The sequence below is a fragment of the Vombatus ursinus genome, unplaced genomic scaffold (assembly GCF_900497805.2).
Source record: "Vombatus ursinus unplaced genomic scaffold, bare-nosed wombat genome assembly UNPS02014798.1, whole genome shotgun sequence".
Lineage (NCBI taxonomy): Eukaryota > Metazoa > Chordata > Mammalia > Diprotodontia > Vombatidae > Vombatus > Vombatus ursinus.
The window spans coordinates 49573140-49598995 of NW_020954576.1; the positions used below are offsets into that span (position 1 = coordinate 49573140).

General features: G+C 42.0%; 1 protein-coding gene, 2 non-coding genes and 1 pseudogene across 5 annotated transcripts in view; 2 read left to right on the top strand and 2 right to left on the bottom strand.

Moving 5' to 3' along the window:
- The first annotated feature begins 446 nt into the window (after nucleotides 1–446).
- On the top strand, nucleotides 447–519 carry TRNAK-UUU. The gene has a single exon. It is a non-coding gene; the product is annotated as a tRNA-Lys (tRNA).
- Nucleotides 520–779: 260 nt separating this feature from the next.
- On the bottom strand, nucleotides 780–852 carry TRNAK-UUU. The gene has a single exon. It is a non-coding gene; the product is annotated as a tRNA-Lys (tRNA).
- Nucleotides 853–6912: 6060 nt separating this feature from the next.
- Nucleotides 6913–19360, bottom strand: LOC114049422 (annotated as a pseudogene).
- Nucleotides 18815–25856, top strand: part of PIK3C2B (phosphatidylinositol-4-phosphate 3-kinase catalytic subunit type 2 beta) — a 79052-nt gene continuing 72010 nt past the window's right edge. Inside the window, exons 1-2 of one of the 3 annotated variants that reach the window (XM_027870873.1) lie at nucleotides 18816–19585; nucleotides 22980–23092. The gene's annotated coding sequence lies outside the window, so the exon portion shown is untranslated. Of the gene's footprint in view, nucleotides 19586–22979; nucleotides 23093–25856 lie in introns of all 3 variants that reach the window. The other 2 variants (XM_027870874.1, XM_027870871.1) reach the window with 2 other exon arrangements.

Genomic DNA, 25856 nt, shown 5'->3' on the forward strand with positions numbered 1-25856 from the left:
TCCTCTTTCCTCGGCGTCCTCCCTCCCTCTCTCTCCCCTCCTCCTTCTTCCCCCTCCCTTCTCCTCCCCGCCCCTCCCCACTGCTGTGCAGCCTCCGCAGGCTCCGCCACGCACTGGCGTAACCGCTCTGCGCTGTTCCGTGCTGCGGGCTCGGATTCTGCTCTCTGTGGCCCTGTACTCCAAGGCAAAAATCCGGACACGTGGTCTCCCATACAGATGCTAGGACCAAGTAGACAAATGAGGAACTAAATACACTGGGATTGTGCATGAGCTGCAAGGCTGGGGAAGGGAGAGAGGCGAGCGTCTTCCCTCTGGGCTCCAGCGTGCAAGCTTTGAGTTTCTTTTTCTGGTGTTGCCGAAAGATTGCAACATCAGAAGGGGTGGAGAAGCACACACGACCTTCACACTTCCTATAGAAGGGGCAGCGCCGCCGCACTTTAGCAGGAGCCCGGATAGCTCAGTCGGTAGAGCATCAGACTTTTAATCTGAGGGTCCAGGGTTCAAGTCCCTGTTCGGGCGTCTCTGCTTTTCGTTTTTAAAAGCTTCCTCTTTTTTAATTAAGTAATTTGAGGAACGAAACTCCTCGTTGGAGGGTATGTTTGCTGCGCTTCCTGCAAAATTCTGGCTTCCCATGCCGGAATGACGCGTTGTTTATTCTCTTGGGTTCTAGGGGGATTTATTCAATAGTATCCCAAAATATGCAAGTCTTTTCTAGTAGTTGGGCAAGTGGTATCATAACAGCTGTTTTCAGAAAATTTTGCAAATCAAAAGACAGCATTCGCCCGAACAGGGACTTGAACCCTGGACCCTCAGATTAAAAGTCTGATGCTCTACCGACTGAGCTATCCGGGCGCTCCGAAAGCGTGTTCTTCCGTAGCTTACTTGTTATATTCCTAATGGACAAATAGTTCACGAGTTGTTCCTAAATTTTGACTTGAAGAATGTTTCTATAGCAAAGTAAAGAGCAAGAACTAACAGAGCTCCTTTCTTTTTGTTCTTCTAAAGAAAACGATAGAAATCTAAGCTTCTTCTTTTTTAAATTAGACCTGGATTCTTCAGTCCCATTCACATGTCCTGTTTGGTCAGCAGCCAATGAAGGCATTTGAAACCAAACTCCTTGAAATCAAAGGGATGGCAAAAAATGAAAGAAAAATGCACACAAAAATGAACATTCCCAGAGCTGAATTTAGACATAGCAATGCCTCTACCTTCCTTCTACCGTTTCTAAGGCAAACACTTTTATATTTTAAAAAAGAATAATCCATTGAAGTGGATGCACAGAATATTTTTTTTTTTTGGTAAAATATACCTATTTACTAAAAACAAGCTTTCATTTCTTAGTATATCATTTTGACAGGCAGATAAACCTCCCTAGGGAGGGGAAAGAAATGTACTTGGTTCTAGAATGATGGGGGCTAAGCCTAGTAGGTAAATCAACTTCGTGCAAATTGTGAAGTGACATCACTTGTGTAAAGTTCTTTGCAAACCTTAAAGCGCTAGCTAACGACTATTATTGTTATTATTATTATTGTGAATGCAAAGGTGGCTGGATAGCTGGGTAGAAACTGGGATCAAAATAAATCCAGCAAGAATTACTGTCATTTTTTTTCCTAGGCGTGTTGTTATTGGCAGGACGGGCTCCACAGATGGGTTCCTCAGAGGCTGATGGTCATCAGAAATGAAAAAATAAAATACAAAACATTCAGTTGAGGTCACTGTAGCTACTGCCTTAATGCATTACCTCCAATGTACATAATTGTTTGCATGTTGTCTTTCCCATTGGTGTGCAAGCTTTCCTAGAGCAGAGACTGTCCTTTGCCTTTCTTTTATCCCCAAAGCTTAGTGTAGTGGCACTTAGTAAACGCTTATTAAATGCTTACTGACTGACTGACCTTACAGACTTTAAGAGTAGTTGGAAGGATCAACAAGAAAATTCATTTTTATTTTTATTCTGACCTTGTTTGTTTTTCAGTCGTTTTTCAGTCCTGTCCGACTCTTTGTGACCCAATTCTGAGTTTTCTTGGCAAAGATACTGAAGTGGTTTCCCGTTTCCTTCTCCAGCTCATTTTACAGACTTGGAAACTGAGGCAAACAGGGTTAAGTGATTTTTCCAGAGTCACACAGCTAAGTAAGTGCCTGAGCCGGATTTGTACTCAGAAAGATGGGTCTTAACAAACATCAAATTGAATGTGCATTTTAATATAGATAGTAGAAAAGGGGGACTGAGAGAGAGAGAGACAGAGAGGGAGAGAGAAGGAGGGAGAGAGAGACAGAGAGAGAGAGAGACAGAGAGAAAGAGAGAGAGAATTGTACATGCAACTACAGATCTCTATTACTGCACAACTTGCTTCTCTTTTTAAAGTATTTAATAGATCAACCTTTGGCTTTCAAAACTGTCCTTCTTGTCTGGCTTTCTTTCTGTTGTTTTCTATTTATTAAAAAAAAAAAAAAGTCTCCGTGAGGAAGAGCCGACAAGGAAACTAATTATATCTTATTGGTTGGGACCAGTAGAAAAATCCTACCCCAATGATTCATGCTAGCATGGAGGCAACCCAGGGTTCTCAGAGGCTATGTTAGAAAGTCAGAGCATTGGAAGGTCCTTAGAAGGTAGAGATGGGTTAGTATGTATGGGCTGCCTAGTACAGAAGTGTCCGATGGGACACCAATTTAACTAACTACTGAAGGCTAGCCATCAGGTGATGGGGTTTTTTAGCCATAAATTAAATACAAAATGTCCCTCAGTTGTATGTCCTCCCTCACCTCCCCCACCTCTTTCAACTTCCAAAAATGGTTATAGCAGAATAGTAGAAAAGAGGGCTAAGAACCACAAAGTCTTTAGACTATATAGAAACATGAATTTAACATGACCAACTGTTTTTGCACATTTCTACCTGGATATCAGTACAGGACCTGGAGTCAGAAAGATTTGAGGTCAAATCCAACTTCAGACATGTACTAACTGTGACCCTGGGCAAGTCATTTAATTCTGTTGCCTCAGTTTCCTCACCTGTAAAATGGGGACACACTGGAGACGGAAATGGCAAACTATTTCAGTATCTCTGTCAAGGAAACCCCCCGTGGAAATCCTCGACTATAGTATCTATGGACAAGGAGTCTGCCACAAATGAACAATAATAACCTGAGTACCCAGTAGGCATCTGAAACTCAACTCATTTAAAACAGAACTCCCATTTCTTTCAGACTTCCTAATTTCTGTTGAGTGTACCCTGTCTTTCAAGGCGATGACTCTCCTTGTAGTTGAGTCCTCTCTTTCCCTCACACCTCATCCCTCCCACATATATAATCAGTTGCCGCATCACCCACCCACCTCCACCCGCAAGCCCTCAGATACACCTCTCCTGTCTCTTCTCTGTACTCACACTGTCTCTAGCCTGGACTATTGCAACAGCCTCCTAATTGGTTTCCAGGCTGCAGATCTGTCCTGGCTCTAATCTATCCTCCTCACAGCTGGCAATTTGATATTTCTAAACTCAGATCTACCCTCCGCTCCCACCCCCATCTGCAACGACTCCTATTGTCTCTAGGATAAAATACAAAAATTTCACAGCACAGCTCCAAATTGTTTTTCAGACAGAGTCTCTTCCATAATGTTTTGCAAATGAGCTTTTCGGCTACCATGCCTCTGATTGGCAAGAAATGCTTACTCTTGGGCTCCTTCAGGCTCTTGTCAAACTTCCTTACAAGGTGTATTGAACTTTGCAAAGCAATAATAAGAGCCTTAGTCAGTGTCTTTACTTTTGTCCATGTTGTCCTCAATAGCTTGTTTAAAGAGGTCAGGTGGATGCCAAAATCTGCTGCTAGAACAAAGCATTGTGTTTCATTATCTTTATTCTCTCCCTCTCTCTCTCTCTCTCTCTCTCTCTCCCCCTCTCCTCCCTTCTCTTCCCCCCTCTCCCCCCCCTTCTCCCCCCCTCCCCCCCCCCCCCCCCCCCCCCTCCTCTCTTCCTCCCCCTCTCCCTCTCTGCCCCCTCCCCACCCTTCTCCCTCCACGGTGGCCTTATTTATCCAGGAAATGATCTGACTGCCCCCAGACAGCTAATAATGAAATGACTGAAACTCTCAGATCACTGTAGCTGCTGCCCTATAGTTTCCTGTCACTTCAGATATGACTAATTTCTTTTTCATAATGTTGCTTAGAGCTCACTACATCTAAGTCTATTATTTTTTATTGTGAACTTAATGATTATGAATAAACCCAAACAGTTCATTATACAAAGAACAACAAAAAAAGAGGATGGTATATGAAATTGTGAACTCCTGCTAGCTGTCCTTTTTTAAATTGCATGTTAAATTTAACAAGGTAGTAACAAGTGCAATCTGGTTGTGTGCCCTTCTGAATTTGTTTTCTTCTGTATATTCAATTTTATTCTTGAAGAAAGTATCCTGAAGAGGACATATTTCTCATATTAGTCTCAACATCAATATTTTTTAAAAGGATTTAATAATATAGCAGTTATCAGTGCTTAAATATCAAATGAGATAATATTTGTAAAGCACTTAGCACTGTTCCTGGCACATAGCAGGTGTTGAATAAATGCTTATTCCCTTTATCCCTTCCTTTAAACATTTAACTATGCAAAAGTCATCTCAAAAGAAACCAGTCTGACTTGCAAAGAAAACACATTGTAAAAAATGACTTTACAATTACAATCTAAAATGAAAGAAAAGAAAATTTGCCAAGTATTTTGAGTGGATTCAGAAAATTAGGGAATGCAATAATGAATGTCCTAAGTGGAAAATCTCTCCAGGGATTCATGCAAATATGAAGGGCCTGATACTTATCCAAGACAAGACCTTACATGTAGCCACTGTAGATTCTGATTTTAACCCAATTCTCATTCAAACTGATGAATCAGATCGCTCAGAGCAATGCTAGGCTCCATCTTCCCCTTCAGGTTTCTAGGAGTTTCCCTAAGGAACAGTCAGGGTTTCTCTGCTATTGAACTGAGTCCTTGTTCAGGCAGGCTCTCCCCAATATCTTTCACCAGTTACATTTAGTATGTCCCCTAGATCATTGATTGAAGTCTTTTGTGCACGCTCAGTTCTGACTCAGTAGCGAATTGAAGAGGCCTTTTTCTTCATCGCATGGTAAATGGACAGGAAACAGTCATAAACTACAGGCACATGCTCCAAATACATGCTCCAAAACCTACATGGGAGATTATATCAGGCAGAGGATGATGTATATGCTCTTAAGAATGGGTTTTCATCTGCCAGTCCCCTGGTTACATGTAAATGCACAATCATTTGAGGAGACATGCAATACAAACAGACAGGAAAGACTTCCTTGAATGAAATTAGTCTTTCTAAGAGGAAAAGGTGAAATGGAAATGGATTGTAGACATGGTGGACCATCTTTTCAAAGTATTGGATAGAAGGAGGAGATGGAAGTCTCTGTATTGTGAATAGCTTGAGGGCCCGCTTGGCTAGAATAGAGAGTGAGTGAAGGGGTGTGTGTGTGTGGGGGGGTAATATGAAATTGAACTGGAATGATAGGTGGCAAATAGATTGTGGAGATTCTTAAGCATCAGACTTTAAAAAATATATCAATAAAAAATCAAAACAAAAAAAGAGAGAATTACTGGATTCTCTCCAGATTCGTCTCAAATCAGATCTTCTGTAGGAAGACTTTCTCTGTTCCGTCCTCACCCCACCCCTAGCCTTCATTCTGAGATTACCTTCCATATTCTCTCTCTTTCTCCCTCTCCCTCCGTGTGTGTGTGTGTGTGTGTGTGTGTGTGTGTGTATTTCTTTAATGTGTGCACTTTTACTTTAAGTCTTAAGTCAGTGTACAGGTAAAGGCCCTCAAATACCAGCCCCAAGCTCATTAAGCTCCTGGGGAGACCATAAGAAGCTTTCATTTACAACTATGTTGGGAGTAAGGGTCGTTATGGCTCTGACAATTTTTTTTTTTAAAGAAAGGAACACGTATTAAAGCAGAATCTGTTTTGAAAGATGGAGTTTTTTTGGATTATGTAATTTACCTGTAAGCAACACTGCTACCTGTCCTTCCCCCTCCATCTTCTGGATTAATGTAATTAACTCTTTTTATAGAACAGAACAACCTTCATAGATGCAAATAATTCCCTGTAACAATGTATTATGCAATATTTGGAAAGACTCTGTTTTTTTTAAATGTTCAGTCAGATGAACTGTGGAACTTTGGAGGTATTTGTCTCTAATTTACTTAAACTGCTAATCACCTTCAACATTTGTTTTTAAATCGTGAGTCAAGAACCAAAAAAAAGAAAGAAAGACAAAAACAAAGAAAGAAAGAAACATGCCGATCTTGCCTCTTTTGGGGGTAATTATAAGACCCTTTTGCAAAAAAGAGAAAAATCAACAACAATCCACTGAGAAGCATTTGTGGTGGACAATAGAGGACCCAGATTCATCATACTCTTGCTTTCTGATCCACATGTGTTAGAAGGTGGTTGGGGATTCAGAAAAGAGCCTCCAATTCAATCAGAGTACTTTTGCTTAACTGGGGCAATGATTATGTTTTCCTTGTTCTGGGACCTAAGAACATAATTTTTTTGCATCTTGGTAGCAACGTTTATGTACATGGCAGTACCACCAGACAAAATAATATTGGTGCACAGATCCTTATGGATGTCAACATCTCAGTCCATCAATGAATTGAAGGTAGTTTCATGAAAATCACAGGATTCCATTCCTGAGATTCAATTCTACTCAATTCAAAAAACATTTATTGAGGGCCTACCATGCACCAGGCACTGTGCTAAGCACTGGGGATACAAATGAGAAAAAGAAAGACAGTCCTTGCCCTCAAGGAGCTTACAATCTAACGAGGGAAGACAACACATAAAAGGAAGTTGGAAAGGGGGAAGGAATACCAGAGGGTACTGGGGAGGGGAGCATCTTGTTCTGCTAGGGTGGGAGGAGTATTTTTGTCTGTGGAGTTGAGACCAGATGCAAAGAAAAACAGTTGGAAGACAATTTGAATGTCTCATTGCCCATGGTGAAAACTTGACTATGAGTGAGGTCATAGCTCTTTTCCAGAGAACTAAAGGAGGACAATGTAACAAAGCTGCTTCGTGATGTCACGTACAATTTCCCTTCCCAGCTGTGGCAACGAGGCTGTAGCCTCTCTTAGGATCTTCATGAGGTAGTCCATCAGGTCATGACTGGACAGATCCAAATGGAGGTTGGCACGGAGGAGGACAAGACGTTCATAAATAGGCACAGTGTGGATCACACCAGAGTCCATTTACAAGACCAATAGCACAACCAGAGGAACACAGGGACATCAGGAGCTTGGCTGACACCATACAAGGGAGGGGTGTGGAAGGTCTCAAATATGATCTGCATCATCTTTTCTCTTTCGGCTTTGGGACTCAGGGTAGCTTCCATGAGCAATGCAAGGTACTCTTCAAGAGTTACATGGCAGTCTTTGTAGAAAGCATGGTGCCATATCTTTTCTGTATCATCCCAAGTAGCAGCACCACTATGTTTAATGGGGTACTTCAGGGTCAGAGTACTTCTTTTGCTCTGGACCTCATCCTCCTCACATAGCTATCTTTCTGGCCCATACCCACCATCATACTCTAATGTCTGGGGTATTCAACAATGGAGGAGAAGAAAGCCAAAGGGCACTGACTCCTGCAAAGTCAACTTTGCACATTTTGGAGCCATGTTAACAGAGAGAGCCGCAATATCATCATCCATGTCAAACTTTGGAGTGGCAAGTCTGACTCCAGAAGACTGAAAAGAGGGGGTGCAACATCTAGAGGCAGGGGGTGGTCTAGTCCAGTGTATGCTAGGTAGAAGAACCCACAGCTCTCGGTATATATCTTGTATACCCATAATTGTTTGCATGTTATCTCTCCCATTAGAATGTCAGCATTATCAAGGTAGATTGTTTTCTCCAACTGCTATTTCAACTGGGTGTGTGAGGGCAGGAAATATGTTTTTGCCTTTCTTTGTCACCCTAGAGTTTAGCACTGTGCCTAGAACATAGTATGTACTTAATGAATGTTTGTTGACTGACTGATAGGGAATTTAGTAAATGTGAATTTTTTAAGGACCGTAGACAACCTTCATAAAACCATTATGTAAAAGTAAAACTAAAGACCACAAATAATATAACCTCACAAAACAAGAAAAATAAGCTGATAAAGTGAACCTACAAAACTAAGCCAGAACAGCATATTTAAGAAACAGGAAGGAGTACAAGAGACAGGAAATGGCAGAGATTAGCTAGTGTTTTACAGTAATTGATTTTGTAAGTGACAATAATGGAACCAGGACACCAGGATGCTGTCGCCTCAGTATCTAATATAATATATTTTGGAAACAGCACTAACATCTTTAAAGATGGTCAGAAAGAGGAGAATTCCATGTTGGAAGTGAATTTTAAGCCCTTGAAGGAATAGATTTTCAAAATATCTCAAAGAGGGAACAATTCTACAAGAGTAGAAAAGGTAATAGTTTATATTTCTACCTCTTCTCTAGAGGTATCACCAACTCCTGACCTACATAGAGCCCAGTCATTGACATCAGCAGCAGTTTGGGGAAATAGCAAACAGCAGCATCAGAGGAAAAGAGGTACTTCAGCTAAGATGTCATTGATAGGAACACAAATTGCCTGGGCAACATATGATACTGCTTATGCCCTTTACATTAAAAAATATTCATAACTTTCATTTTTATACCACCCTCATTTTTTAAATGTCTCTTTCTCCTTTGGCTACCCAGATAGCCATCCCTTCTAACTATAGCATGGGTACTCTGGCCTCTCTCTGAGAGCCAGGCAGTTTATGTCCCCCTCAAGATTCCAGGGTTCCAAATACCCTGAAGGGTTGGTGGATGTCTCTCTTCCTCTACTGCCGTAAGTTCCAGCCACCATCAGCTTTGTTTGATTATTTGTTGAGGATCAAGGGCTAGCTCCCCCAATTCCATTTAATTACTTAACATCAAATAATTTTTACAAAGAAATATTTACTTCAAAGATACAGCAAAAACAAACATAAACATCTCTCGCAGAACCTTAGGGGCATAATATATACTCCACACACTCAAGAGACCAAGGGAAATAGATTCAAAACATAGCTCAGTTTCTACATAAGCTTTGGCTCCACCAATGCTATGGACAAGTTCATGTCCACATGTGGGACTGCTGCTCAATAAACTCATATCTCAGCTAACACTGGCATGAGCCCATATCAGACGAATGTTATACTAGCTAGGCAAAACCCAGACTGGACTCTGACCCCTGGATACCCGAGGCTCTCTATTCTGTCCTTTGAAAACTCCCAGGTTGGAATGATCTCAGGTGCTGTTGAACTAAAAAGTCACTTAAGCTAAAAAAAAAAAGATTGGGGTCAAAGACAGTTCAAATGAATATGACAAGCCTTTCTGAATTTTTTTAAAGGACATTTAAGAACATTTTTGAGTGCTTCTGCAGCCAAAGAGCTGCTTCTTCAACATGTAGAATTTGTTAATAATAGTAGCAACAACATTTATAGGGGGCCTTCTATGTGTCAGGAATTGTGCTAAGTACTTTACAAATATTACCTTATTTGATCCTCACAACAACTCTGGGAGATAAGTGCTATTATTGTCCCCATTTTTTACAATTGAGGAAACTGAGTCTGGCAGCAGTTAAGTGACTTGCCCAGGGTCACTCAGCTAATAAGTGTCTGATGTTGGATTTGAATTCAGGTGTTCCTGACTCCAAGCCCAGCTCACTATCTATTACATCACCTAGTTGCAGAATGTCTATGTATGTTCCAGTCTTTCTCTCCAAGATACTTTCCTTACATGTTGCAGTAGGATCAAGTTTCCCAGTCCTAACCCCCTATTTCCTCACAGCAAGAAGTAGATTTCCCTCAAAGACAATAAAGCTGCCCCTGGGAACAGTCTACCATGATGCAACTTCCAGTTCACCTAAGGGCATAAAAAGTCCCACTCAGGTAGAGTTGGGGTCCCTCCAACTTGTTGCATGTCTGAAGACTGGACAGCTCACTATACTCTGCCCTGCTGAACAGACATGTTTTAATATGCAGACAAAGTGGGTTACATCAATAGAAACTAAATGCCACTGTATCCTTGTTGCATAAGCTTGCTGTGAGGTCAAAGAAATCTGTTTGTTAATTGTTCAATGACTTACAAAGTGCCTCATTTCATTCCCAAATCAAACCTGAAGTGTTAACAGAGTGCTAGAGAGTCAGACTTCCCCACCACTTGGTGTAGTAGGGACAAGATGAAATGACTTCATGGCTCATATTGTGGTTGAGTTGGAGAAGGGCATTGCCAACACACAGTATCTTGTTTTTAGGAACCTTACAGTGAAGGCTGAGGTGTAGTTAATGGAGCTGGTGGATCTACAGCGAAGAAATCTCTCTTGGAGAGGATGAGATCTGATAGGCTACAACTAGAAACCCACTGCATGGTCTCCCAGAGACCCACAGGGTCTAGTTCTTGTAGCTTCCTGAGATTGAAGTCATGAGACAGGAGAAAGAGAACAGAAGTGAGAAAGAGACTTTGGACTCATTGGGGATTAAAAAAAAAAAGCCCATTCCTAATGCACATCATCATGATTCTCCAAGAAGTAGGTCTTCTGGGTTTTTCAAGTGGAGAAACACTGTTTTAGGTGGTCTGTGCCTGTGCCAGACCCCCATTAAATAACAAAGAACAAAAAATAGCCAATAAATCAAACAAGTTTGACAGTATATGTGATGTTCCATATTTCTAGTCCTCCACCTCTGCAAAGGAAGGAGAGAGGTACATTTTTTCATCTTTTTTCTAAGGCTAAGCTTGAGCACTATAATGACACAACATTTAGTTTCTTTTTTGTTGTTTTTCTTTCAATTTACATGGTCATTACATGTGCAGATATTTATTTAAAATATATGTATATCTCTATTATATTAAAATATACTAATATATTTCTTATAATGTATATTTTAAAGTATTTATTATATTTATGTGTTTATTTTTAAAAATGTGTGTATACTTTTTGTAGTTCTGCTTATTTTATTTTGCAATATCATAATTTCTTGTGGAGCAGTAATATTCCATTACATTTATAACTACAACTTGTTTAATCATTCCCTAGTTGACGGAAGGGTACTTTATTTCCATTTCTTTTCTACCACAAAATGTACAGTGATGAATACTTTGTGGTATATTCAAATCTTTCTGTTTTTAGCCTCCTTGGGGGTACCCAACAGTGTGATCTCTGGGTCAAATGGTATAGATCGTTTAGTTACTTTCTCAGCATAATTCCAAATCTCTTTTTAGAGCAGTTGGATTAATCTAGAGTTCCAACAATGGTGTATTAGTGTACCTGTCTTTCTCCATAGTCCTTCCAACACTGATCATACCCATTTTTCTCATCTTTGTCAATTTGCTAAGGTAGGATAAAGTCTCAGAGTTGTTTTTTATTTGCATTTCTCTTGTTACTAGTGATTTGGAAGGATTTTTCATGACTTTTAATAGTTTGCAATTCTTTTATTAACTTTGTTCAAATCTTTTGATCATTTATGAATGAATGAAGCACTTAAGTGTGTACTATGTGCAAAACACTGTGCTAAGCATTGATGATACAGGTGGAAAAGTAAGATAGTTCCTGCTTTCAAGATGTTCCCATTCTAATGGAGGAGACAACCTATATAGAAGATTTTAGATGCAAGTCAGATGGAAAGGTCACATGTCAAAGCAGATTCTAAATACTCTCCTTTAACATCATTTCCACTGATCAAATCATATCAGATTTGGTTGTCGAACCATCTGACAGTGCCAAGGATATTGGTGACAAGAGCTTTTTTTTTTTTTTTCCTGGGTCTTCAAGAGATGTGGCTGTATCACCTTTAGAAGCAATTGCCAGGTTGCATGTCCAGAGGGGTTTAGACTTTAGTAGGGGAAGTCCAGGGAATAGCCCCTCATCCACACATCCCCCATACTCTGAGCCATCATCCAGAGGAACAACCATTAAGGAGACATGACTTTACAACTGTTTCTGCAGATGCTGAAAGCTCCTACTCCTTAGGAGCCACAGCTACAGAAGCTTATCACTGAAGTTCTTGACGCCATCAAATTTTCGGGAAGCTAGGGTTGGAGGGATAACATCTAGGAAAGGAGAGATGTAGGATAGAATGATATACGTAACAGCAGTCCATCCTTCCTGCCATTGATAAACTAATCTTTCTCATGCATCGATACAGTGATTTCACTCCTCTGCCCAAAAATCTTCAATTTGACAAACTCTCATTTTTCCGTGGCCAGTTAGGTGTTAGGAACTTTGCATGGGGTGAGCCAATTAAAAAAACAAAAACAAAAATAAAAACCAGATCTAGCTCTTGCAAATCAAGTTCATATTCTTTGCCTGGCCCTCAAAGATATCCACTACTCACTCAACTGTCATTTCCTACACTGCTCTCCATTTATTCTATGAACTAACTGGATTATTCTCTATTTTCAGAAAAAGCTCTGCATTTCCCTCCCTTCCCTTCCCTTCCCTGCCTTGGCTCAAGCTTCTCTCCATTTTGCAGAGCTCCCTTGCCTGCTTCTGACATTGAGAATTCACACCCAACTCAGAGCCTGCCTCTCTTCCAGGGAAGCCTTCCCTTCTAGAACCCCCTCCATCCCCCTCAAGACTTCTTTTTGCCTTGTGCCTCTCTGAAATGCTCATCCTGTATCATTTCGTATTATAGTTATCTTTATCTGTGTCACATTCTCTACAAAGGCGGGGACACATGCAGTGATTGACTTCTGCTTGCCTCAGATACTTGCTAAAAGTTGAGCTCAACAAAAATTAATTCTAAATGGTGTGTCCTTGAGGGTTCACTTCCTAAAGGTGTATGAGCCGCAGTTTACCACTAGGGGGCAGGTTGAACTAAAAAGAGTCTGAATCCTGTAAAATGTGGATTCCTAGGATCATACTTTTTACAAATGAGAAACTGAGATCTAGAGAGGGCTCACAGTTACATAGGTAGTAAGTGATAAGACCAGAATTTGAGCCTAGATTCTGTGACTTCCGATTCATCCCCCTTTCTGGAAGGGCTTATAACAGTCTTCAGAACAGCATTTTCTTTAGTACAGTATTTTCTTCACAATGACCTTGGAGAGATGAGTAGTGCAATTTTTTCAAATCCTCATTTTACAGATGAAGAAACTAAAGGACAAAGAGGGGTTGGTGGCTGTCTAAGACCATACCCTAGGTAATAGAACCAGAAAGTCAGTCTGTCAATAAACATTTATTAAACACTAGTATTTACCTCGCATCACGCTAAGCCCTGAGGATACAAGGAAAGACAAAAGACAATCCCTTCCTTCAAGGATCTTACAATCTAATGGGGGAGAGTACGTGCAAACAAATATGTATAAATAAGCTACATATAAGATAAATAAGGAATAATCAACGGAAAGAGAAGGTACTAGAATTAAGAGGGATTGGGAAAGAACACTAGACTTGGAATCGGAAGTCTTGGATTTGAATCCTAGCTTTGCTAATTACTATTTGTGTGAAGTTTAGCAGATCTCTTCACTTTCTCTCGTCCTTTGTAAAATGAGATGTTTGGACTTCATGGTCTCAGGCTTTTCCCACTCTACCACAATACCTCTCTCTGGGTTAGATGTTTTTCTTAGATGCCCCTTTCTGATTCAGAGGCTTGGGGGAAGTTACCATGAGAAGCAGGCAGATTTAAGTGGCTTAATGCACAGTCTACTTGGAGGAACACCAGAAAAAAATCCACCTAGCTCAAAATACCTCCTGCAATGGCTGCCGAGGTGCCCGAAATTTCCACCATTAGTTACTTCTTTGAGTTAGGACCCTGAACGATGTTAACATCCTGTCTTTCCACCTCTCCCCCAACCTTACTCTCCCTAAAATTAGCTCTTTCCCCTCATAGTGATTTCTGGTTACTCAGGCCCATATACTGTTCTCCCAGTCCCTCCCCATCTCTCGTGATCTGGCCTTTCTTACCTCCCTTTAGAGTACAAACCAAATAGTAAACTGTATCAAACACTCATGGCTCCACCTTTGATTCCCTTGATTACCTTGCTTCCCTGTCCCCAAAATAATCCTCAATCCTGGGTCACCCCCCAATCGTATTTTCTACTTTCAGTCACACAGTAGATAGAAGTCTGGACCTAGAGTCAGGAAGACAGTTCAAATCCCACCTCAGATACTAGCTGTGTGACCCCGGGGCAAATTACTTAATCTTTGTTTGCCTTAGTTTCCTCATCTGTAAAATGGGAATAATAATAGCACCTACCTCCTAGGATTGTTGTAAATACAAAAAGAGGTAATATTTGTAAAGAACTTTGCAAACTTTAAAGCATTTTATACATGCTAGTTTTGATTATTATTTTACTATGACTTATTCCCAAACCACCTACTATTATTGAAGGAAGTCACAGAGCCATGCTAACTTGGCCCAATGGAAATTCATTCCACTTGGGATTTAATTGAGTTCTTCCAACTTCCAGTCACCTCTTTTATTAATTTTTTGTTGACTCCCTATGACATTTCCCTTAGGAGCTGTTCTAAACCTCCTTGGTTCTCAACATCTCTTCCATCCACCTCTCTTAGCAAATAATGTTACTTCCTACTTTACTCGTAAAGCACCTCTTCCTGCCAATGCTTATCCCTTCATTTATGTCATTGGTCCCTTTTGGGTTCTCTTCCCTAGCATCTTACACATTGATCACCTCCAATTTCTCTATTGTCCATCTCTCTTTCTTGGTTCCATCCCTTTTCCCCCACAAACTACTCTTTCTTATCCTTAAAAAAATCTCCCCTTTGTTGTGTTACCCCATTAAGTTATCATCCTAACTCTCTCTTTTCTTTCATGGTCAAGTCAATAAGCATTTACTAAGCCCTTACTATGTGCTAGCATTGGGCTAAGAGCTGGGAATACAAATTCAAGCAGAAAGACAATCCCTTTTCTACAGACAACACAAAAATGGAATTTGAAAAAGAGAGGGTGGGGAATCCATAAAGGCAAGGGCATAGTAGACAAAGTCCAGAGACTTAGGAATAAAGCCTGGAGCGGAAAGAAGACAAGGTTAGCCTGGGCATTCTCCTTAGAATGGAGATTCTGGAGGAAGCAGGCAGAGGGAGAGGTCTCAGGGGTGGAGGGTACTTCCAGCGAGAAAAGTCCAGGACTTAAGGGTGCATCCAAGGTGACAGAGGAAGAACAAGTAATTATTGATTCCAATGGCCAGCTACCCCCATTCGTTATTTATAGCCAGCATTTCTATAGAGCCATAAGGTTTGCAAAGCACTTATATGTGCTGACTTATTTCATCCTCACAACAAGCTTGGGAGTAGGTAGTTATCCCCATTTTATAGATGAGGAAACCAATAAATGTCTGAGGCAGGATTTAAATTGAGGTCTTTCTGATTCCAAGGCCTAGTAGCAGGATGCTGCCCTATGAATAGGGCAAATTCTTTGCTTGGAGGGTGTAGGAGGAGACCATCTCTTTCATCCCTCCAAGAAGATGGGCAACATTTGGTCTTGACTCCACCAGCCCCACTTGCAATTCCTCAAACACGACTTCTGTCTCTCAGTCTCTCATTTCCCATCTCCATGCCTCTGTATTGGCTATCCCCCAGGCCTGGCATGTTCTCCCTCTTCTCCTCCACTTTTTAGTTTCCTGGCTTCTTCAAGACTCAACTCAAATCTTACCTTTGACATGAGGTCTTTCCTAGTTCCTCCAGCTGCTAACTCCTTCCCCTTTCTGATTCCTTTCATCTAGTCCACGTATAGTTTGTATGAACATAGTTAATTACATGTTGTCTCCACCATTAGAACACAAGCATCTTGTTTTTGCCTTCCTTTGTATCACTAGCACTTAACATAGTGTCTGCCACGTAGTAAACACTTAATAAATGTCTTTTGACTGACTCATTGATTGATCTCTCTAAGTCTTCCTTTCTGAGTCCTTTAGTTTCTCTTCTTCCTTCCATCCCCTAAGTGTGAACCTCCTCCAAGCTCTGTCCTCAGCTGTCTTTTCTTTTCTTTTCTTTTTTCTTTTCTTTTCTTCTCTTCTCTTTCCTTTTCTTTCTATACTCTTTACCAAGGGGATCTCATTCATTCCCAATTCTTCAGCTTTCATTTTTTTTCCCAGTCAAAGACAAAGTTTATTAGAACATAAATTGGTGTTGGACGAGATTTTAAGAATACGCCATATTGGCTAGATTCTTCAGGAATCTGAGCATTTGTATCGCTAATGCAATTGGCACAGATTTTAAGAATCTGAGCTGAGCTTTCACTTCTTTGCAGGTGGCTTCTGCTATATTTCAATTGGTAACCTATCTCTGTGCTCCCAGTGATAACTCAGGAATAATATATCCAGCACTGGATTCATCCCTTCTCTCCTAAAACTTTTCTGTCTTCTGAATCAGTTCTCCCCCTCCCATCTCTATTTATGGCACACCCATTTTCCTAGCCTTTTAGGTTTGAAACCTCCAAGCCATCTTGGACTCCTCATTTTCCCTCCCAATCATCTTCACACTCCCCATCAAATAGCTGCCAAGTCTTGTCAATAGCACTTGGGAAATATGTTTCACATCAACAACCTCCTTTCTCCCTCCTCTGTCACCTCCCTAGTTCAGGCCTTCCTTACCCCTTGCCTGCACCATTATACTAGCCTTTATTTTTAATTAGTCTCCTTTCTTCCATTCTCTCCCCTCTCCAATCTATCCTGGCCAAAATAATCTCCTAACACTGAAATCTGAATAGGCATTCCCCCAATCAAAAACCCTTTTCTAGTTCCCCATAGTCTACAGTATAAAATACAGACTTCTGCTGGCATTTAGGGTTTCTCATGGTCTGGTTCCATCTTACCTTATTTCACACTTCTTCAGTATTCTGTGATCTCATTGATGTTGGCACTCATTCCAACAGATGCAGATCACAACTCAGCAACACTCTCTCAAACTGTGCAACATGTGTTCAAGTCTCTCTGGAAATTCTTCACATGGTAATCAACATGTTAGGGGCCTTTCTAAAATTCTTTTGACATTGTATGAATTCCCAATGGGGAAGGAAAGGAAGAAAGGGGAGAAAAAGCATTTATTAATTTGGGATTTTCTTGGCAAAGATACTAGAGTGGTTTGCCATTTTCTTCTCCAGCTCATTTTACAGATGAGAAAACTGAGGCAAATAGGGTTAAGTGACTTACTCAAGGTCCCACAGCTAGTAAGAGTCTGAGACCAAATTTGAACCCAGGAAGATGAGTCTTCCTGACTCCAGGCCTAGCTGCCTCAGTGGAATGCATAACAATAACAGCTAACATTTATATAGCACTTTAAGTTTGTAAACTTCTTTACACATGTCATTTCATTATATATTATTTCATTTGATCCTCACAACAACTCTGAGGAGTGCAGTTACTGTTCCCATGTTACAGATGAGGAAAGTGAGGCAGACAGCTGTTTGCTTTTGCCACATGACAGGCTGACTTTCTGTTCAGGCCACACATCTCTCCAATGACATCCTTTACACTATTTTTCTTGTTCAATCCTTGGTTGATGACTGTTGAAGCCTACTCACAATCACCAGGTACCTCTCCATTGCCATTTGGGTGACCCTCAACTTTAATTATATGGAGATTGTGCTATCCAGGACTACTCTCCTTAAATTCTACATTCCACATAAAGTAGACTATTAGCTGTTCTGTGACCTCGGCCCACCTCACCCAGCTCTAGGCATTTGTATATATTTTTTTGTCATGTCAGAAAAGGACTTCCTCCCTACCTCTGCCCCTTGACATTTTCCCTTTCTTTCCCCAGTCTAGTTTGGGGCAATTAGATGTCTCAGTAGATGGAACGCTGGGTCTGGAGTCAGGAAGACTCATCTTTCCGAGTTCCAATCTGGCCTCAGACATTTACTAGCTCTGTGACCCTGGGCAAGTCATTTACCCCTGTTTACCTCCGTTTTCTCATCTGTAAAATGAGCTGGAGAAGGAAATGACAAACCTCTCTAGTATCTCTGCCAAGAAAACCCCAAATGGAGTCATGGAGAGTCCGACATGACTGAACAACAATAACAACAACAGGCCTAGTTCAGGTGCCTCTTGCTTCATGAAAGTATCCTTCTCTGATTCCCTCCAGCTAACAGTGCTTTCTCCTTTCCTCCCTCTCCAATCTCTCCCACTGATCCTCTGCATGATTCTGTACACTCAGACTATTCTAACATATTGTAATTAATGATATGTATGTCCCTCCTGCAAACTAGAGCATGGGCTCCTTGACAGCAGGGACTCTGTGTGACTCGTCTTTGTCTCACCAGCACTTACACGTCTCACACATAGTAGGTACTCAGTAAATAGTTGGAGAATTAATCAAGAAGAGGAGGAAGGCCAGGGACATGGGGCCACTGAAGGTAGCATAAGGGAAATGGGGAAACTGAGAAATTGGGGGTTTGGGGGAAAATAAAAGTGGTACTTTGAATCTATCTGAAAATAGTATATGAAAGAACCGCAACCCTGTATACCTATTCACATTATATTCCAATTTAGGAAATACTCCTTAAAGCCTGATTTTCCTCAAAAAATATAGAGTTAAGATGAAATATATTGGTAGATATTATATTAAAGGACAATGCTTCCTTGGTCTTTCTTCACACTGGGGACTCCCCCTTCCTTTCTCCATGAGTTTATTAGGAATTTCCCGCTCTGCAGGTGTTTTGTCTTCTCTTCCTGAGCACACCACCACAAACCCTTTCACATGCTAGGAGTGTTGGATAGATAAAGCAGACGAATGTGAAAAAGTACTTGGAAATCCTGAAGGGGAGTCACCCTGGCAACATCACACTCCTTAATCTGGACACCCCAAAAGTACTGCCTTTTTTTCAATGTCTGAAGAGTTTTGTTTGTTTTTGGTTTTTTGTTTGTTTTGTTTTGTTTTCATATGATCCCAAATAAATGGAGCTCTGGGACGGGAAAGTTAGTGGAAATTTTGGGCTTTCTGCCTGGCTATCAGTAGCAAGATCTCATCCTGGTCCACTTCTCTCCCTCCCCTCCCCTCCTCTTCCCCTTGACTGGATGGGAAGGCCCTGGAGGAGGGTGGAGAGAGGTCAGAGTGGTGGGATATGGGCTCCTCCCTCCTGCTCTCTTCAGGCTCAGTGACTTGGCTCTGGCCAGGAGACTGGGGAGCCTGTCAAGGGTCTCAGAGAGATTGAGGCTGGACTTGCTGGTGCAGTGCCCCTCGTTTCCGGGAGATGGCTCATTCCCTTTTTCTTCCTTTTGCTATTGTCCTACCCATGGTTGCTGTACTCTGCTAGCAAGCTTGAGCTCGTTTTTGGGTCTCTCTCTCTCTCTGCATGCAAGCCCAGCACTTCGCCCTTGCCAGCCTCTCCCACTGCATCAGGGACCCTTCTTCAGGGACTCGTAGGCTTTGAATGTTGGTTTATGGACACCGTGGGCTGGAGAAGGGAAGAGGGGAGGGAGGCTTGGGGCTAGAAACACCTTGAGGCTTGTGCACGAAACAGCTTGCAGAGAGGAAACATCAGCGAAGCCCCAGCGAGACACCACCAGGCACACGCACCAGGCAATCGGGAACCCGTTCGATCTTGCAGCAGAGCCAATCGAGGTAAGCCTCAGCCGGCCGCGGGGGCTCCCACCCCACATATGAGAATGACGGACGTGGGGAGCACTGACCCGGTCAGGGGCTCTTCCCAACATGGAGGTGTAACAATGGGAGGAATAAGGAAGGTTCTTGGACTGCAGCCTCAGCCTTGGATGCTGCGGGGAGGAGAAACGAGAGGAGAGCCTGTGGGGCCGAGCAGGTTGTAGGGCGAGCGTGCTCCCAGCCCTGCCGGAGGAGGTGGAGGGGACGGGTCGGGGTGGAGATGGGGGGGGGGAATCCTCTGGCCATAGAGTACCCACCCCTTGACTCCAAGCTGAACTCACCGAAACCTTTACGTTTTGTTTGCGTATAAGATGAGAAACAAATAGTAAAACCTGTCCGGAGGGATGGCTGTTTTCTCTCCCAGTGCGGGGGAAGGTCAGAGTCCAGTCCCGGAAAGGACAAGAATTTTTATTACTTTTTTTCTGGAGAGGGGAGGGTGAAGCCTGGCTTATGCCTTATAAGGGCGCTGCAGCAGCACCCTTCCAGTAAGAGAAGGAAGAGCGCAAGTGGAAGGGAGAGAACCGAAGAGCCGTAAGAAGCTTGAGTTGCTAGACTGGGTGGGAAAGTGGCCCCCTTGGCTCACGCCCAGGCCTGGACTCTTCTTTCCAGCTTCTCTTAGGGGTGGTTTGGGTGCTTGGGAGGAACCGTAGTGGAGAGCCAATAGTGGAAAAGCGTGGCTGAAGTGGGGTGGGGTGGGGAGACCGGAGGTTTGGCAGGATCACTGGATGTGGGAAGAGGTAGTTACCAAAGGCATCACTGTTAGTTTGTGCAAACACAGTCGGGGTGCCAGATCAGGGAGCTCCCTTACTGCGAGAAAACCTTCTTCCTTTCATTCCTTCGCTTCCACCCTCCTTCCCTCTCCTACCACTTTGGGGCTTTCATTGCATTCCCCTTCTCATCCCCACCAGCCCGGCCTGCGATGGAATCTCTATTGTCCCTAGCTGGACTGTTTTCTTTTCCCCCAACTCTGCCTGGGAGTTCTGTACTTTGGGCTGCTCCCTTCCTGTCAGGAGATTTTTCAAGAGGGAGTCCCAGAATTGGGGCCCTGATGTCGCCCTGTTCCACTGTTTCCTACCCTCCTTAAACTCCCTGACCAGGTAGGAGGTGGCTAAGCCATCTCTGGGAATCTGCATTGAATTTTCACCCTGGTCCGGCCCTTGACCAAGGTCTTGCCTTGTTGCTCTGTGAGACCTTGGAGTGATAGCAGGAGAAACAGGCCTGGAAAGTGGTAACTGGGCCCAAAATACTGTGTGCCCCACCCCCACCCCCAACACACACCTCCAGCCAATGATCACAAAGTGGAGATGAAGAGGTACCAAACCTTCCAAATATTTAGCCCTTCTGGAACCTGGCCTTCCCATTCTTGGTAATATTCATGGAAAAATTAAATGAAGGCAAATTTTATAGCTTTGCTAGGCAGCCAAAGTCTGAAGAGACTGCAGCTCTGGATTCTTTCTGGTCTGGAGTCTAACGCTGGGGTTGTCATCGGTTTTCCTTTGGCCCTTAGGTGAGCCTGAGATTGATTTTCGTGACTCTCGGTATGTCTGACTGAGCCTTTGCCCAAGCCCTCCACTCATATCTAGATGGGTGTTTGTCCATATTATACCTCAGCTGGGAATTACCTCTAAAGGCTGAGGGTAGTGTCAAATGCTACCGAGGATCTAGAAGGGCTTCTTCAGCACAGGCTATACTTCTGCCATACTCCTTTGGATGGGAGCTCATCACCCTTGGCTGTGACTGGTCTTTGCCATTGCCTAGATGGATTCTTCCATTTGTCTTGGAGGGAGAGAAACTGAGAATTGTGTGTATGTAGGCACACGCCCACGTGTACATGCTTTTGGTCCATTCAGTGAAGTCCCCTCTGTTTGGCACAGTGCTTTGCAGATCTCTGATGCAGACAAGGGCCCCCTAGGAGAAACCTGCAGTGCATCAGTCCTGTGCAGGGCCTTCGAGGAAAGAGAAATTATAGAGGGAGAACAGGGAGCAAGAGAGAACTCATTAGAACCTTATCTCGTCCTCTTCCCTCCGTCATTATAGCCCCTTAGGTTTTTTTCCCAGCCCAGGGTTTGTGAGTGGCATGGACCATCCTGAATCTTACATTGTATTCCTGATGACCCCTAAAGTTCCTTCCAACTCTGAATCTAGGATCGTATGGGTGACCTGGGCAAGGCGTTTGAGAGGGACGGAAAGGAGAGAAGTGGGGCTGGTACTCAGAGCTGGTGGGATATTGAATATACAACAGAAGTAGAAGTCGTGTTGTAGAAAACCTTGTGCTGTTCCTCTTTGATAGTTAGGTGGACAAAGGGAAAGAGGTGACTCTAGATTCCCGAGGGGCACTCTTTGGCTGGATCTCTTCCTAGAGGTCTGGGACTGACAGAATGGAAGCCAGGGGAGAAAATGGACTTTCTAATGGGAGCTGGAGGCAAATGTCTGGAGAGTGAGAAACATTGGAAGGGCTGACACCCTCTGGACAACTGAAGGAACCTACTGATGGGATAGAATTGGGTTGATAGATAAGCCAGGGAGAGAATAAAGATCACCACAAGCCCAAGAGAGAAAAAGAGAGAACAGGGTTATAGTAATTTATATTTATAAATAGCATTTACATGGTGCTTTAGGGTTTGCAAAGCACTTAACAGTTGTTATCTCATATCACCTCCCAACAGCCCTGTGAGGTAGGTGCCCTAATTATCATCCTCATTTTACAGATGAGGAAATGGAGACTGACAAAGTGTTAAATAATTTAACCAGGGTCTCACAGCTAGTAATTGCCTTAGGCAAGTTATGAGCTCAGGTCTTCTGACTTGAAGTCCATCACTAGATTCCCTATGCCACTTGGGTGTAGGCTGCTGTCACTCACTCAGATTCAGTAGCTCGATCAGTTCAACAAATGTTTACTAAGCATGCCCACTTGTAAAAAAGAAATTAGTTGTATCCCCAGTGCTTAGCACAGTACCTGGCACATAGTAGGTGCTTAATAAATGTTTATTGGATTATTGAATGCCCATTACATGCCAACATCTTTGCTAAGTTCTGGAAAAATAAGATCAAAATGTTTTCTGCTTTCAAGGAGCTTATGCTCAACTAGGGGTTACATTGTGTACCCAGCTAAATAACCATAAGGTAATTTGAGGAAGGGGAGAATGTTAACCACTGGAAGGCCTTAAGGAGGAAGTGGTCCCAGGGAGAAGCCTTGAAGGATGGCAAGGATTCTGAAGTCATTTGTATTCAGTGAGATAAACCAAGGATGATAAGCTCAGGGTCAGAAACCATACTTGGTAAACTTGATTTATACTGTACCCAGCATCACAGTTCTGGGTAGACATCCTAAGAAGACTAATTGTCTATTATTCAGGAACCGATGAGCCTTTGGGTGAATCAATGAAGTCCTTGGCTTCCCTGCCCTGAAGTGCAAGGAGAGGGGGAGAAATTAAAATCAAAGCATTTTACCCTTTCTGAGAAGCTCTGGTAAGAAATTTGGTTGGGGAGTGGTCAACTGCAATCCTAAAATGAGGTTTGGGGATTATTTAAACATCTCCTCTATGAGCCTGAACAATTGAGAGTGGGTTATAAATTATGTTGGCTAATGAAAGGTACAAATCCTTGGGATCTATCTATGTTGACAAGGTCAGAGACTGGAAACTGGTGACTTGGGTCTCTCAGCATCTAAGATGATCTCCCTGGGGTATGTTTTCTCTCTCTAGAAACTAGAAATGGGGATCTACTTTCCCATCATCATCATAATAATAATAATAGCAGCTGACATTTATGTAGCACATTACAAATATTAGTACATTTGATCCTTACAACTGTGCTTCAAGGGTTGAGACTCTGTTATTATTTCCATTTTATAGAAACTAATGACAAGAGAAAGTGAAATGACTTGCCCAGGGTCACACAGTCAAATCCAGGTCTTCCTGACTCCAAGACTTTTTCATTCTTCTCCTATGACTCCTGGGGTAACCTTTGGAGAAAAAGAAGCTTCCCTGCATGCTAGCTATGTCTGGTACCCTACTGCACCTCCACAACCATGGACTCTGCAGGGTTCAAGAGAGGGATGGGCAGATGATGTCAATGGATGAAATGGGTGGGGGAAGGGAGTGAACCCCATGTCATCATTCAAATTGGTCTTACAGAATCCGGATCTAGAGAAGAGGGGGCGGTCATCCAGGTTCTGAATCTGAGAATAAGACTGCAAGGGGATAAAGGCACATGTCAATCGGTCAGTAGTCTACATTAATTAAGTGCTTACTATGTGTCAGGCACTATGTTAAATGTCTATTTGGCACAGAATCCGGTTCATCCATTTTATAGGTGAGGACTCTGAGGCCCAGAAAAGTGGTGTGGCTTGCTCAAAATCACACAGCTAGGGGCAGAGGTCAAAGGTGAATCCAGATTGTAAGAGCCACGCTCACTATTCTTTTCACCTTACTGCATGACTCTTTTGACTACTGATCCCTGGCTGAAATACTGGGTGTTTCGCATTTAAAGACAATTGAATTTCCAGGGGCCATGTTCGAAGTGGAAACAGGCCTAATAGGCAGGTATGGGCTTGGATTTTTAAAAACTAAGTTTTATTGCTATCTTTCATCTTTCCATCAGTTATATTTCCCACTGTATCACTCCCTGCTCCTCTTCTCAGAGAGCCAGCCCTTATAACAAATAATTTTTTAAAAAGAGATTAAAAATAATTTAGGAAAACTAGCCAACATTTAAATTATAGTATTACAAGATTTGGGCCAGATATAAGGAAGAACTTAGTGAAGGTTATTGTACACTGATCCATTAAATATTTGTTAAACACTTTCTTTGTGCCAGGTGTGGTGGGGCATGGTAAGTTCTGCCCTAAAGATGCCTGTAATGTGGGAAAGGAGATGTGAACTAATGACTATTGTAAGATAGAATGCCCAAGTGCTATAGGAGAGGAACAAACCAAAAGATTTTAATGATTTAGAAATGATGATGATGATGATAATAGTTAATATTTATATATCACTATGTGCCAGACTCTACAATTATTTTATATTATGATTTAAAATTACAAATCTTATTTGATCCTTACAACAACCTTGGAAGGCAGATGCTAGTATTATTTTCATTTTATAGATGAGACAACTGAGACAAACAGAGGTTAAGTGGCTTGCCCAGAGTCACACAGCTAGTAAGTGTCTGAGGTTAATTTTGAACTCTAGTCTTCCTGACTCCAGGCCCAATCTAACTACTGCACCATCTAGCTGCTTAAATAAGAAAGATCACTCTTAAGTGGGAGGATCAGGGAGGGCTTCATGGAGGTGACATTAAGCTCAAGCTCAAGGATGGTATAATAGAAAGAATACTGGCTTTAAATTCAGGTGATCTGGGTTCTCATGCTGGCTGTGCTACCAAGATGTTGGATCAGCCAGCTAACCTAACCTTTCCAGGTCTCAGTTTCCCCATCTGTAAAATCAAGAAGGTCACTTTCTGTTCTTAATCTTATGAGAATGTATATATAGGCTTTTACCAGGTGAGAATGATTAGTGGAGCGCATTTCAGACAGAGGGAATACCATGAACAAAAGCATGGAGGTAGGAAAACAGGGTATTTTTCAGGTGGGCAAATAATTAAATTTGGCTAAACATAAAGGAAACAGTATAAGATGTAGTTGGAAAGATAGATTGCAGTCAGATGGTGGAGGACCTTGAATGCCAGGCTAAGACATCTGAACTAAATTCTGAACAGATTAAAGAACTGTTAAAAGTTATTGAGTAGGGAAGGGAGTGACACATTTGAAGCTTGCTTTAGGAAGACTGTTCTGGCATACTGGTGTGTAGGATGGGCAGGGAAACCTGGTAGAAGTCATTAATATAGCTTAACCAAGAGTCTGCAAGGGCCTAAATTAGGTTAGTGGCAGTGGGTGTGTTAAACAGGTGACTAATTTAAGAGCTACTAATGCCAGAATAATAATAATAAGTGACATTTATGTAGTGCTTTGCAGTTCACAAAAATGTAACATGTACAGATTACATGTAACATGTACACGTTATAAATACATGTGTGAAATATATACATTATATGCAATGTGTACATGTGTTATAAAGATGTGTGTGGAAATATAGACATTACATACAATGTGCACGCATGTTATAAATGTGTGTGTGAAACACATGCATTATATATAATATACACACATGTTATAAATTTATGCAAAATATATACATTATATATAACATATACATGGTATAAAATATGTGTG